Below are 13,576 nucleotides of genomic sequence, written 5' to 3'. Positions count from 1 at the left end.
TATTTCCCATTTCCAGCCAGCCAGCCCAGCCAGCCGAGCCAGCATCTGCAGTATTTTCTTTTGATTGGTCTTGCCTGCTGTGGAATGAACGTTTAAACACGAGCTGCTGATTGTCAGCACCTCACCTCTTTCTCAATTGGCCGTTGCAATCTCACTCACTCGCTGTGAGACACGTCACGTCACGTCACTAGTTTTCTTTAAAGCGGTTTCCTTCCACGGCAGTGAGTTAGTGACTGAGACTGACTGACGGAGGTCCGTTGAGACACCACCTTCTCCCATCTGATCGGTGGCCGACTGGCAAATTTACCAATCTGTCAAGCAATCCTAGCAAGAAAGGAAAAAACGGCAACTTCTTTAAACTGATCCACTGTTGCAATTAGAAACGGTGGCAAAAATGTGCCCAGAGTGGGAGAGAACGGCAGTGCTTCTAGACTGCTTTAGACACAGTCAGCCAGAGACCAAAGAGGGAGGGAAAACAGGAGCGGAGATCAATTCGCATCGAGCGCGTTATCGCTTCTCGGCCTTTTGGCGAAGATCAAGTGGTCAAGTGGGGGAAGGCAACCATTTGGAGCCTTCCTGCCATTGTATGCCGGGGGGATGCAGTCAGGGAGAAATCCCCTCGGGCAGAGTGTAGAGCTTTGGCTTGTAGAGCTTTGGCTTGATGTAATGTCACTGCAAGGAATCTGGAATGAATCTGTAAGGCAATAAGGCACCCCAGAGTGTCAGAAAAAAAAAAAAAAAAGTTTCTGTTCTTATCAGTTTAATATCTGATATGTCCCCTATCTGGGGACCAAATATTAAATTGATTTTTGGAACAGGGAGATGGAACAAGAGCTTGCTCCGTCCACTCCACGCATCGACCCAGTATTACAGTGTCTCTGGCAACGGTGCACCTCCCTGTGGGGAGATATTCAAAATGCTGAACGGATTTTTGGAGCCTGTATTATTACTCAGAATGCTGAGATATTGCAACTGTGGTTTTTTTGTTTACTCCTGGGATGGATGAGTGCCACTCCCTTTCTTCCTTTTCCCTCTTGCAGTTTTACCTTGGAGGGAAAGACGTCAGTCTCAGGTCACTTTTCAGGAAGCTGCAAGCCTGTGTATTGGGACGTGCCACCTTCCACAGACTTGGTCTCCTGACCTGAAACATTCAACTCCAGTTGTTGTGTGAAAAATTACTGCAGTTTTAAACTGGCAGTTCCAGAATTAATTGTTTCCAAGTCAGACATTTCCCGAAACAGAGAGCGCGAGAGAGACACAATGTTAACGTTCAAACTGCCACAAGCGAGAGGCGAAATAACTTCACGTTGCTGACTTTAAAAATGCGAGCAGACAGTGCGTGTGTGTTTGGAGGGAGTGCACTGTGAATGGCCACATTGGAAGCTGTGAGATCAAACTGTGCTGCTAACTGAGTGTTAAGGTGAGTAAAAGGCACTGGTTTGGGTGGAGCATTGCGCTCAGGATGGGAGATTTTCTTGAACGGTGCCAATTAATCTGCACCAGAAAATCATCCCCTGACCGGGATTGGAACCCGGGTGTCAACGAGTTTTAAATGTTGCGTCCTAACCACTAGACCATCAGGGGAGTTGCCCTCAATCCCCTGCAAACATATACAGAAGGCTGAACACATGGCTCCCTACAGTAGCAGCAGTGTCACCAGCAGAGGGCTTGAGTTGCCATTTCCACTTTGACACTCAGTCTTTTCACACTCAGTCAAATGGCAAACGTCTATTCAGGAGGTTATCGCTTCTCGGCTTTGGGACCGAATATTAAATTGAATTTTGCAACAGGGAGATGGAATAGGGGCTTGGCTCCGTCCACTCCACGCATCGACCCAGTATTGCAGTGTCTCTGGCAACGGTGCACCTCCCTGTGGGGAGATATTCAAAAGGAAAAACAGCTCTTTCCCAGCGTCTCTGTCCGTGTGTACGTATTATGACTGAGAATAAAGCTGATATATTGCACTTACTTTCTCAGCTCAGTGGTATTCTTTTCTTCTCCTGGGCTGAGTGCCGCTCGTTCGCTCGCTCGCTCGCTCGCTCGCACGCAGGCAGCGATTATAATTCAAACTGCAAAATAACTTAACTTTAAACAAGCAGGGTCTGAGTACAAATGAAAACTGCGCTCCTGGACTGGACGGACTGTCTGTTTGTCTCGGTGAGGAAAAGGCAGTGGTGGTGAGGGTGGAGCATTGCGCTCAGGAGGGGAGACTTTCTTTGAGTGGTGCCAATTAATCTGCACCAGAAAATCATCCCCCCGACCGGGATTGGAACCCGGGTCTCAACGATTTAAAAGGTTGCGTCCTCGACCACTGGGCCACCTGGGAACCGCCTGAGGAACCTGTCCGAGAGGCTGAGGACACGCACGCCTGCTCCACGAGCAGCAGCGACCAGCAGGGGGCCGACCGGCTGATCCTTCCCTTTCACAGGCAGGCTTCTGGCCCTCGATAAAACGCCAAAGGTGTTCAGAAGGAAGGCCTGGGGGGAGGGAGGGAGGGACGGCCATTGGAAATCAGCACAAAGCAGGTCCCCTGGAATCTCACACCTCCGACCCAGGAAACAGGTCTCCTGGTCAAAGCAGTCCAGCCATTAACGTGACAATGGACAGGGCCCCGGCAGCTTGAGACACATCTTTCTTTCGATATGCAAGTTCTTTTTAAAAAGGTTTCCTTCCACAGCAGCTCTGAGTGAGAGACTGACTGACATACGTACACACACACACACACACACACACACACACACAACACCGTCACCCATCCGATTGGTGGACCGCGGGGTCGACAATCTAACTTTTCGTTTCGATGCAGGGGAGAGCGCGAACGCAGTCCCCCACTACCACAAATTTTGCAGTCGAGTATCCCGCATTTGGGGACATCGCAGGCGTCAGCGCACACCCCAAGTGCAATGGGCTAGCCTCATCCTGGGAGATCCGCCTTTGGGATCACAGATTCTCCCCTGCCAGGTAAGTATGCCTTGGGTCGCCACACACTGCCACTAGACAGCATTCGCTACCTTTTACGATTGCAAGGGCAGGTTTTAAGAATCAAAACGTCCCTTCGCTCGCAACGTGCTGATGCTCTGAGAGATTAATTCCGCTCAAATATCGTACCGTATATCCGATGATACACTCTGGGAGAAAATACTGCAGCGATGCGGTGCCGGCGATGGTTGTTTGCATGTCGCCCTTCAAGGGAAATGTCCCGCCTCCAGTTGTTGCTGTAGCAATATATACACGCGCGTTGTCGTGGTAATATAGAACTGCAAGTTGCCGTTGTCGTGGTCGTTTCGAATCAGCACAAAGCAGGTGCACTCCCTGGAATGTCACACCTGCGTCCCAGAAAACAGGTCTCCTGGTCAAAGCAGTCCCGCCCCGCCCTGGGATTAACGTGACAATGGACAGGGCCCAGTCAGGGAGCAGCTTGAGAGACATCTTTCAATAGGCACTTCTGAAACATTAACGCCTTGTTTCTTTCGACAGTTTAACCAGCCTTTAACACGTCTTGTGTTTTTATTTCCCATTTCCAGCCAGCCAGCCCAGCCAGCCGAGCCAGCATCTGCAGTATTTTCTTTTGATTGGTCTTGCCTGCTGTGGAATGAACGTTTAAACACGAGCTGCTGATTGTCAGCACCTCACCTCTTTCTCAATTGGCCGTTGCAATCTCACTCACTCGCTGTGAGACACGTCACGTCACGTCACTAGTTTTCTTTAAAGCGGTTTCCTTCCACGGCAGTGAGTTAGTGACTGAGACTGACTGACGGAGGTCCGTTGAGACACCACCTTCTCCCATCTGATCGGTGGCCGACTGGCAAATTTACCAATCTGTCAAGCAATCCTAGCAAGAAAGGAAAAAACGGCAACTTCTTTAAACTGATCCACTGTTGCAATTAGAAACGGTGGCAAAAATGTGCCCAGAGTGGGAGAGAACGGCAGTGCTTCTAGACTGCTTTAGACACAGTCAGCCAGAGACCAAAGAGGGAGGGAAAACAGGAGCGGAGATCAATTCGCATCGAGCGCGTTATCGCTTCTCGGCCTTTTGGCGAAGATCAAGTGGTCAAGTGGGGGAAGGCAACCATTTGGAGCCTTCCTGCCATTGTATGCCGGGGGGATGCAGTCAGGGAGAAATCCCCTCGGGCAGAGTGTAGAGCTTTGGCTTGTAGAGCTTTGGCTTGATGTAATGTCACTGCAAGGAATCTGGAATGAATCTGTAAGGCAATAAGGCACCCCAGAGTGTCAGAAAAAAAAAAAAAAAAGTTTCTGTTCTTATCAGTTTAATATCTGATATGTCCCCTATCTGGGGACCAAATATTAAATTGATTTTTGGAACAGGGAGATGGAACAAGAGCTTGCTCCGTCCACTCCACGCATCGACCCAGTATTACAGTGTCTCTGGCAACGGTGCACCTCCCTGTGGGGAGATATTCAAAATGCTGAACGGATTTTTGGAGCCTGTATTATTACTCAGAATGCTGAGATATTGCAACTGTGGTTTTTTTGTTTACTCCTGGGATGGATGAGTGCCACTCCCTTTCTTCCTTTTCCCTCTTGCAGTTTTACCTTGGAGGGAAAGACGTCAGTCTCAGGTCACTTTTCAGGAAGCTGCAAGCCTGTGTATTGGGACGTGCCACCTTCCACAGACTTGGTCTCCTGACCTGAAACATTCAACTCCAGTTGTTGTGTGAAAAATTACTGCAGTTTTAAACTGGCAGTTCCAGAATTAATTGTTTCCAAGTCAGACATTTCCCGAAACAGAGAGCGCGAGAGAGACACAATGTTAACGTTCAAACTGCCACAAGCGAGAGGCGAAATAACTTCACGTTGCTGACTTTAAAAATGCGAGCAGACAGTGCGTGTGTGTTTGGAGGGAGTGCACTGTGAATGGCCACATTGGAAGCTGTGAGATCAAACTGTGCTGCTAACTGAGTGTTAAGGTGAGTAAAAGGCACTGGTTTGGGTGGAGCATTGCGCTCAGGATGGGAGATTTTCTTGAACGGTGCCAATTAATCTGCACCAGAAAATCATCCCCTGACCGGGATTGGAACCCGGGTGTCAACGAGTTTTAAATGTTGCGTCCTAACCACTAGACCATCAGGGGAGTTGCCCTCAATCCCCTGCAAACATATACAGAAGGCTGAACACATGGCTCCCTACAGTAGCAGCAGTGTCACCAGCAGAGGGCTTGAGTTGCCATTTCCACTTTGACACTCAGTCTTTTCACACTCAGTCAAATGGCAAACGTCTATTCAGGAGGTTATCGCTTCTCGGCTTTGGGACCGAATATTAAATTGAATTTTGCAACAGGGAGATGGAATAGGGGCTTGGCTCCGTCCACTCCACGCATCGACCCAGTATTGCAGTGTCTCTGGCAACGGTGCACCTCCCTGTGGGGAGATATTCAAAAGGAAAAACAGCTCTTATGACTGAGAATAAAGCTGATATATTGCACTTACTTTCTCAGCTCAGTGGTATTCTTTTCTTCTCCTGGGCTGAGTGCCGCTCGTTCGCTCGCTCGCTCGCTCGCTCGCACGCAGGCAGCGATTATAATTCAAACTGCAAAATAACTTAACTTTAAACAAGCAGGGTCTGAGTACAAATGAAAACTGCGCTCCTGGACTGGACGGACTGTCTGTTTGTCTCGGTGAGGAAAAGGCAGTGGTGGTGAGGGTGGAGCATTGCGCTCAGGAGGGGAGACTTTCTTTGAGTGGTGCCAATTAATCTGCACCAGAAAATCATCCCCCCGACCGGGATTGGAACCCGGGTCTCAACGATTTAAAAGGTTGCGTCCTCGACCACTGGGCCACCTGGGAACCGCCTGAGGAACCTGTCCGAGAGGCTGAGGACACGCACGCCTGCTCCACGAGCAGCAGCGACCAGCAGGGGGCCGACCGGCTGATCCTTCCCTTTCACAGGCAGGCTTCTGGCCCTCGATAAAACGCCAAAGGTGTTCAGAAGGAAGGCCTGGGGGGAGGGAGGGAGGGACGGCCATTGGAAATCAGCACAAAGCAGGTCCCCTGGAATCTCACACCTCCGACCCAGGAAACAGGTCTCCTGGTCAAAGCAGTCCAGCCATTAACGTGACAATGGACAGGGCCCCGGCAGCTTGAGACACATCTTTCTTTCGATATGCAAGTTCTTTTTAAAAAGGTTTCCTTCCACAGCAGCTCTGAGTGAGAGACTGACTGACATACGTACACACACACACACACACACACACAACACCGTCACCCATCCGATTGGTGGACCGCGGGGTCGACAATCTAACTTTTCGTTTCGATGCAGGGGAGAGCGCGAACGCAGTCCCCCACTACCACAAATTTTGCAGTCGAGTATCCCGCATTTGGGGACATCGCAGGCGTCAGCGCACACCCCAAGTGCAATGGGCTAGCCTCATCCTGGGAGATCCGCCTTCGGGATCACAGATTCTCCCCTGCCAGGTAAGTATGCCTTGGGTCGCCACACACTGCCACTAGACAGCATTCGCTACCTTTTACGATTGCAAGGGCAGGTTTTAAGAATCAAAACGTCCCTTCGCTCGCAACGTGCTGATGCTCTGAGAGATTAATTCCGCTCAAATATCGTACCGTATATCCGATGATACACTCTGGGAGAAAATACTGCAGCGATGCGGTGCCGGCGATGGTTGTTTGCATGTCGCCCTTCAAGGGAAATGTCCCGCCTCCAGTTGTTGCTGTAGCAATATATACACGCGCGTTGTCGTGGTAATATAGAACTGCAAGTTGCCGTTGTCGTGGTCGTTTCGAATCAGCACAAAGCAGGTGCACTCCCTGGAATGTCACACCTGCGTCCCAGAAAACAGGTCTCCTGGTCAAAGCAGTCCCGCCCCGCCCTGGGATTAACGTGACAATGGACAGGGCCCAGTCAGGGAGCAGCTTGAGAGACATCTTTCAATAGGCACTTCTGAAACATTAACGCCTTGTTTCTTTCGACAGTTTAACCAGCCTTTAACACGTCTTGTGTTTTTATTTCCCATTTCCAGCCAGCCAGCCCAGCCAGCCGAGCCAGCATCTGCAGTATTTTCTTTTGATTGGTCTTGCCTGCTGTGGAATGAACGTTTAAACACGAGCTGCTGATTGTCAGCACCTCACCTCTTTCTCAATTGGCCGTTGCAATCTCACTCACTCGCTGTGAGACACGTCACGTCACGTCACTAGTTTTCTTTAAAGCGGTTTCCTTCCACGGCAGTGAGTTAGTGACTGAGACTGACTGACGGAGGTCCGTTGAGACACCACCTTCTCCCATCTGATCGGTGGCCGACTGGCAAATTTACCAATCTGTCAAGCAATCCTAGCAAGAAAGGAAAAAACGGCAACTTCTTTAAACTGATCCACTGTTGCAATTAGAAACGGTGGCAAAAATGTGCCCAGAGTGGGAGAGAACGGCAGTGCTTCTAGACTGCTTTAGACACAGTCAGCCAGAGACCAAAGAGGGAGGGAAAACAGGAGCGGAGATCAATTCGCATCGAGCGCGTTATCGCTTCTCGGCCTTTTGGCGAAGATCAAGTGGTCAAGTGGGGGAAGGCAACCATTTGGAGCCTTCCTGCCATTGTATGCCGGGGGGATGCAGTCAGGGAGAAATCCCCTCGGGCAGAGTGTAGAGCTTTGGCTTGTAGAGCTTTGGCTTGATGTAATGTCACTGCAAGGAATCTGGAATGAATCTGTAAGGCAATAAGGCACCCCAGAGTGTCAGAAAAAAAAAAAAAAAAGTTTCTGTTCTTATCAGTTTAATATCTGATATGTCCCCTATCTGGGGACCAAATATTAAATTGATTTTTGGAACAGGGAGATGGAACAAGAGCTTGCTCCGTCCACTCCACGCATCGACCCAGTATTACAGTGTCTCTGGCAACGGTGCACCTCCCTGTGGGGAGATATTCAAAATGCTGAACGGATTTTTGGAGCCTGTATTATTACTCAGAATGCTGAGATATTGCAACTGTGGTTTTTTTGTTTACTCCTGGGATGGATGAGTGCCACTCCCTTTCTTCCTTTTCCCTCTTGCAGTTTTACCTTGGAGGGAAAGACGTCAGTCTCAGGTCACTTTTCAGGAAGCTGCAAGCCTGTGTATTGGGACGTGCCACCTTCCACAGACTTGGTCTCCTGACCTGAAACATTCAACTCCAGTTGTTGTGTGAAAAATTACTGCAGTTTTAAACTGGCAGTTCCAGAATTAATTGTTTCCAAGTCAGACATTTCCCGAAACAGAGAGCGCGAGAGAGACACAATGTTAACGTTCAAACTGCCACAAGCGAGAGGCGAAATAACTTCACGTTGCTGACTTTAAAAATGCGAGCAGACAGTGCGTGTGTGTTTGGAGGGAGTGCACTGTGAATGGCCACATTGGAAGCTGTGAGATCAAACTGTGCTGCTAACTGAGTGTTAAGGTGAGTAAAAGGCACTGGTTTGGGTGGAGCATTGCGCTCAGGATGGGAGATTTTCTTGAACGGTGCCAATTAATCTGCACCAGAAAATCATCCCCTGACCGGGATTCGAACCCGGGTCTCAACGAGTTTTAAATGTTGCGTCCTAACCACTAGACCACCAGGGGAGTTGCCCTCAATCCCCTGCAAACATATACAGAAGGCTGAACACATGGCTCCCTACAGTAGCAGCAGTGTCACCAGCAGAGGGCTTGAGTTGCCATTTCCACTTTGACACTCAGTCTTTTCACACTCAGTCAAATGGCAAACGTCTATTCAGGAGGTTATCGCTTCTCGGCTTTGGGACCGAATATTAAATTGAATTTTGCAACAGGGAGATGGAATAGGGGCTTGGCTCCGTCCACTCCACGCATCGACCCAGTATTGCAGTGTCTCTGGCAACGGTGCACCTCCCTGTGGGGAGATATTCAAAAGGAAAAACAGCTCTTTCCCAGCGTCTCTGTCCGTGTGTACGTATTATGACTGAGAATAAAGCTGATATATTGCACTTACTTTCTCAGCTCAGTGGTATTCTTTTCTTCTCCTGGGCTGAGTGCCGCTCGTTCGCTCGCTCGCTCGCTCGCTCGCACGCAGGCAGCGATTATAATTCAAACTGCAAAATAACTTAACTTTAAACAAGCAGGGTCTGAGTACAAATGAAAACTGCGCTCCTGGACTGGACGGACTGTCTGTTTGTCTCGGTGAGGAAAAGGCAGTGGTGGTGAGGGTGGAGCATTGCGCTCAGGAGGGGAGACTTTCTTTGAGTGGTGCCAATTAATCTGCACCAGAAAATCATCCCCCCGACCGGGATTGGAACCCGGGTCTCAACGATTTAAAAGGTTGCGTCCTCGACCACTGGGCCACCTGGGAACCGCCTGAGGAACCTGTCCGAGAGGCTGAGGACACGCACGCCTGCTCCACGAGCAGCAGCGACCAGCAGGGGGCCGACCGGCTGATCCTTCCCTTTCACAGGCAGGCTTCTGGCCCTCGATAAAACGCCAAAGGTGTTCAGAAGGAAGGCCTGGGGGGAGGGAGGGAGGGACGGCCATTGGAAATCAGCACAAAGCAGGTCCCCTGGAATCTCACACCTCCGACCCAGGAAACAGGTCTCCTGGTCAAAGCAGTCCAGCCATTAACGTGACAATGGACAGGGCCCCGGCAGCTTGAGACACATCTTTCTTTCGATATGCAAGTTCTTTTTAAAAAGGTTTCCTTCCACAGCAGCTCTGAGTGAGAGACTGACTGACATACGTACACACACACACACACACACACACACACACACAACACCGTCACCCATCCGATTGGTGGACCGCGGGGTCGACAATCTAACTTTTCGTTTCGATGCAGGGGAGAGCGCGAACGCAGTCCCCCACTACCACAAATTTTGCAGTCGAGTATCCCGCATTTGGGGACATCGCAGGCGTCAGCGCACACCCCAAGTGCAATGGGCTAGCCTCATCCTGGGAGATCCGCCTTCGGGATCACAGATTCTCCCCTGCCAGGTAAGTATGCCTTGGGTCGCCACACACTGCCACTAGACAGCATTCGCTACCTTTTACGATTGCAAGGGCAGGTTTTAAGAATCAAAACGTCCCTTCGCTCGCAACGTGCTGATGCTCTGAGAGATTAATTCCGCTCAAATATCGTACCGTATATCCGATGATACACTCTGGGAGAAAATACTGCAGCGATGCGGTGCCGGCGATGGTTGTTTGCATGTCGCCCTTCAAGGGAAATGTCCCGCCTCCAGTTGTTGCTGTAGCAATATATACACGCGCGTTGTCGTGGTAATATAGAACTGCAAGTTGCCGTTGTCGTGGTCGTTTCGAATCAGCACAAAGCAGGTGCACTCCCTGGAATGTCACACCTGCGTCCCAGAAAACAGGTCTCCTGGTCAAAGCAGTCCCGCCCCGCCCTGGGATTAACGTGACAATGGACAGGGCCCAGTCAGGGAGCAGCTTGAGAGACATCTTTCAATAGGCACTTCTGAAACATTAACGCCTTGTTTCTTTCGACAGTTTAACCAGCCTTTAACACGTCTTGTGTTTTTATTTCCCATTTCCAGCCAGCCAGCCCAGCCAGCCGAGCCAGCATCTGCAGTATTTTCTTTTGATTGGTCTTGCCTGCTGTGGAATGAACGTTTAAACACGAGCTGCTGATTGTCAGCACCTCACCTCTTTCTCAATTGGCCGTTGCAATCTCACTCACTCGCTGTGAGACACGTCACGTCACGTCACTAGTTTTCTTTAAAGCGGTTTCCTTCCACGGCAGTGAGTTAGTGACTGAGACTGACTGACGGAGGTCCGTTGAGACACCACCTTCTCCCATCTGATCGGTGGCCGACTGGCAAATTTACCAATCTGTCAAGCAATCCTAGCAAGAAAGGAAAAAACGGCAACTTCTTTAAACTGATCCACTGTTGCAATTAGAAACGGTGGCAAAAATGTGCCCAGAGTGGGAGAGAACGGCAGTGCTTCTAGACTGCTTTAGACACAGTCAGCCAGAGACCAAAGAGGGAGGGAAAACAGGAGCGGAGATCAATTCGCATCGAGCGCGTTATCGCTTCTCGGCCTTTTGGCGAAGATCAAGTGGTCAAGTGGGGGAAGGCAACCATTTGGAGCCTTCCTGCCATTGTATGCCGGGGGGATGCAGTCAGGGAGAAATCCCCTCGGGCAGAGTGTAGAGCTTTGGCTTGTAGAGCTTTGGCTTGATGTAATGTCACTGCAAGGAATCTGGAATGAATCTGTAAGGCAATAAGGCACCCCAGAGTGTCAGAAAAAAAAAAAAAAAAGTTTCTGTTCTTATCAGTTTAATATCTGATATGTCCCCTATCTGGGGACCAAATATTAAATTGATTTTTGGAACAGGGAGATGGAACAAGAGCTTGCTCCGTCCACTCCACGCATCGACCCAGTATTACAGTGTCTCTGGCAACGGTGCACCTCCCTGTGGGGAGATATTCAAAATGCTGAACGGATTTTTGGAGCCTGTATTATTACTCAGAATGCTGAGATATTGCAACTGTGGTTTTTTTGTTTACTCCTGGGATGGATGAGTGCCACTCCCTTTCTTCCTTTTCCCTCTTGCAGTTTTACCTTGGAGGGAAAGACGTCAGTCTCAGGTCACTTTTCAGGAAGCTGCAAGCCTGTGTATTGGGACGTGCCACCTTCCACAGACTTGGTCTCCTGACCTGAAACATTCAACTCCAGTTGTTGTGTGAAAAATTACTGCAGTTTTAAACTGGCAGTTCCAGAATTAATTGTTTCCAAGTCAGACATTTCCCGAAACAGAGAGCGCGAGAGAGACACAATGTTAACGTTCAAACTGCCACAAGCGAGAGGCGAAATAACTTCACGTTGCTGACTTTAAAAATGCGAGCAGACAGTGCGTGTGTGTTTGGAGGGAGTGCACTGTGAATGGCCACATTGGAAGCTGTGAGATCAAACTGTGCTGCTAACTGAGTGTTAAGGTGAGTAAAAGGCACTGGTTTGGGTGGAGCATTGCGCTCAGGATGGGAGATTTTCTTGAACGGTGCCAATTAATCTGCACCAGAAAATCATCCCCTGACCGGGATTCGAACCCGGGTCTCAACGAGTTTTAAATGTTGCGTCCTAACCACTAGACCACCAGGGGAGTTGCCCTCAATCCCCTGCAAACATATACAGAAGGCTGAACACATGGCTCCCTACAGTAGCAGCAGTGTCACCAGCAGAGGGCTTGAGTTGCCATTTCCACTTTGACACTCAGTCTTTTCACACTCAGTCAAATGGCAAACGTCTATTCAGGAGGTTATCGCTTCTCGGCTTTGGGACCGAATATTAAATTGAATTTTGCAACAGGGAGATGGAATAGGGGCTTGGCTCCGTCCACTCCACGCATCGACCCAGTATTGCAGTGTCTCTGGCAACGGTGCACCTCCCTGTGGGGAGATATTCAAAAGGAAAAACAGCTCTTTCCCAGCGTCTCTGTCCGTGTGTACGTATTATGACTGAGAATAAAGCTGATATATTGCACTTACTTTCTCAGCTCAGTGGTATTCTTTTCTTCTCCTGGGCTGAGTGCCGCTCGTTCGCTCGCTCGCTCGCTCGCTCGCACGCAGGCAGCGATTATAATTCAAACTGCAAAATAACTTAACTTTAAACAAGCAGGGTCTGAGTACAAATGAAAACTGCGCTCCTGGACTGGACGGACTGTCTGTTTGTCTCGGTGAGGAAAAGGCAGTGGTGGTGAGGGTGGAGCATTGCGCTCAGGAGGGGAGACTTTCTTTGAGTGGTGCCAATTAATCTGCACCAGAAAATCATCCCCCCGACCGGGATTGGAACCCGGGTCTCAACGATTTAAAAGGTTGCGTCCTCGACCACTGGGCCACCTGGGAACCGCCTGAGGAACCTGTCCGAGAGGCTGAGGACACGCACGCCTGCTCCACGAGCAGCAGCGACCAGCAGGGGGCCGACCGGCTGATCCTTCCCTTTCACAGGCAGGCTTCTGGCCCTCGATAAAACGCCAAAGGTGTTCAGAAGGAAGGCCTGGGGGGAGGGAGGGAGGGACGGCCATTGGAAATCAGCACAAAGCAGGTCCCCTGGAATCTCACACCTCCGACCCAGGAAACAGGTCTCCTGGTCAAAGCAGTCCAGCCATTAACGTGACAATGGACAGGGCCCCGGCAGCTTGAGACACATCTTTCTTTCGATATGCAAGTTCTTTTTAAAAAGGTTTCCTTCCACAGCAGCTCTGAGTGAGAGACTGACTGACATACGTACACACACACACACACACACACACACACACACAACACCGTCACCCATCCGATTGGTGGACCGCGGGGTCGACAATCTAACTTTTCGTTTCGATGCAGGGGAGAGCGCGAACGCAGTCCCCCACTACCACAAATTTTGCAGTCGAGTATCCCGCATTTGGGGACATCGCAGGCGTCAGCGCACACCCCAAGTGCAATGGGCTAGCCTCATCCTGGGAGATCCGCCTTCGGGATCACAGATTCTCCCCTGCCAGGTAAGTATGCCTTGGGTCGCCACACACTGCCACTAGACAGCATTCGCTACCTTTTACGATTGCAAGGGCAGGTTTTAAGAATCAAAACGTCCCTTCGCTCGCAACGTGCTGATGCTCTGAGAGATTAAT

General features: G+C 50.1%; 4 non-coding genes and 8 pseudogenes across 4 annotated transcripts; 8 read left to right on the top strand and 4 right to left on the bottom strand.

The window, feature by feature from the left end:
- Positions 1 to 692: 692 nt before the first annotated feature.
- Positions 693 to 898, top strand: LOC137328855 (U2 spliceosomal RNA; annotated as a pseudogene).
- Positions 899 to 1,742: 844 nt separating this feature from the next.
- LOC137330296 (U2 spliceosomal RNA) lies at positions 1,743 to 1,871 on the top strand (annotated as a pseudogene).
- Positions 1,872 to 2,803: 932 nt separating this feature from the next.
- On the bottom strand, positions 2,804 to 2,969 carry LOC137329825 (U1 spliceosomal RNA). Its single transcript, XR_010964979.1, has one exon. It is a non-coding gene; the product is annotated as a U1 spliceosomal RNA (small nuclear RNA).
- Positions 2,970 to 4,200: 1,231 nt separating this feature from the next.
- LOC137328854 (U2 spliceosomal RNA) lies at positions 4,201 to 4,406 on the top strand (annotated as a pseudogene).
- An 844-nt stretch (positions 4,407 to 5,250) lies between these two features.
- LOC137330295 (U2 spliceosomal RNA) lies at positions 5,251 to 5,379 on the top strand (annotated as a pseudogene).
- An 894-nt stretch (positions 5,380 to 6,273) lies between these two features.
- LOC137329470 (U1 spliceosomal RNA) lies at positions 6,274 to 6,439 on the bottom strand. Its single transcript, XR_010964937.1, has one exon. It is a non-coding gene; the product is annotated as a U1 spliceosomal RNA (small nuclear RNA).
- Positions 6,440 to 7,670: 1,231 nt separating this feature from the next.
- Positions 7,671 to 7,876, top strand: LOC137328853 (U2 spliceosomal RNA; annotated as a pseudogene).
- An 844-nt stretch (positions 7,877 to 8,720) lies between these two features.
- On the top strand, positions 8,721 to 8,849 carry LOC137330294 (U2 spliceosomal RNA; annotated as a pseudogene).
- A 932-nt stretch (positions 8,850 to 9,781) lies between these two features.
- LOC137329356 (U1 spliceosomal RNA) lies at positions 9,782 to 9,947 on the bottom strand. The gene has a single exon (XR_010964921.1). It is a non-coding gene; the product is annotated as a U1 spliceosomal RNA (small nuclear RNA).
- Positions 9,948 to 11,178: 1,231 nt separating this feature from the next.
- Positions 11,179 to 11,384, top strand: LOC137328850 (U2 spliceosomal RNA; annotated as a pseudogene).
- An 844-nt stretch (positions 11,385 to 12,228) lies between these two features.
- LOC137330293 (U2 spliceosomal RNA) lies at positions 12,229 to 12,357 on the top strand (annotated as a pseudogene).
- Positions 12,358 to 13,289: 932 nt separating this feature from the next.
- LOC137329240 (U1 spliceosomal RNA) lies at positions 13,290 to 13,455 on the bottom strand. Its single transcript, XR_010964906.1, has one exon. It is a non-coding gene; the product is annotated as a U1 spliceosomal RNA (small nuclear RNA).
- Between the last annotated feature and the right edge of the window lie 121 nt (positions 13,456 to 13,576).

Source organism: Heptranchias perlo, chromosome 12 (genome assembly GCF_035084215.1).
Source record: "Heptranchias perlo isolate sHepPer1 chromosome 12, sHepPer1.hap1, whole genome shotgun sequence".
NCBI lineage: Eukaryota > Metazoa > Chordata > Chondrichthyes > Hexanchiformes > Hexanchidae > Heptranchias > Heptranchias perlo.
This window is presented reverse-complemented; position numbering and strand designations above follow the sequence as displayed.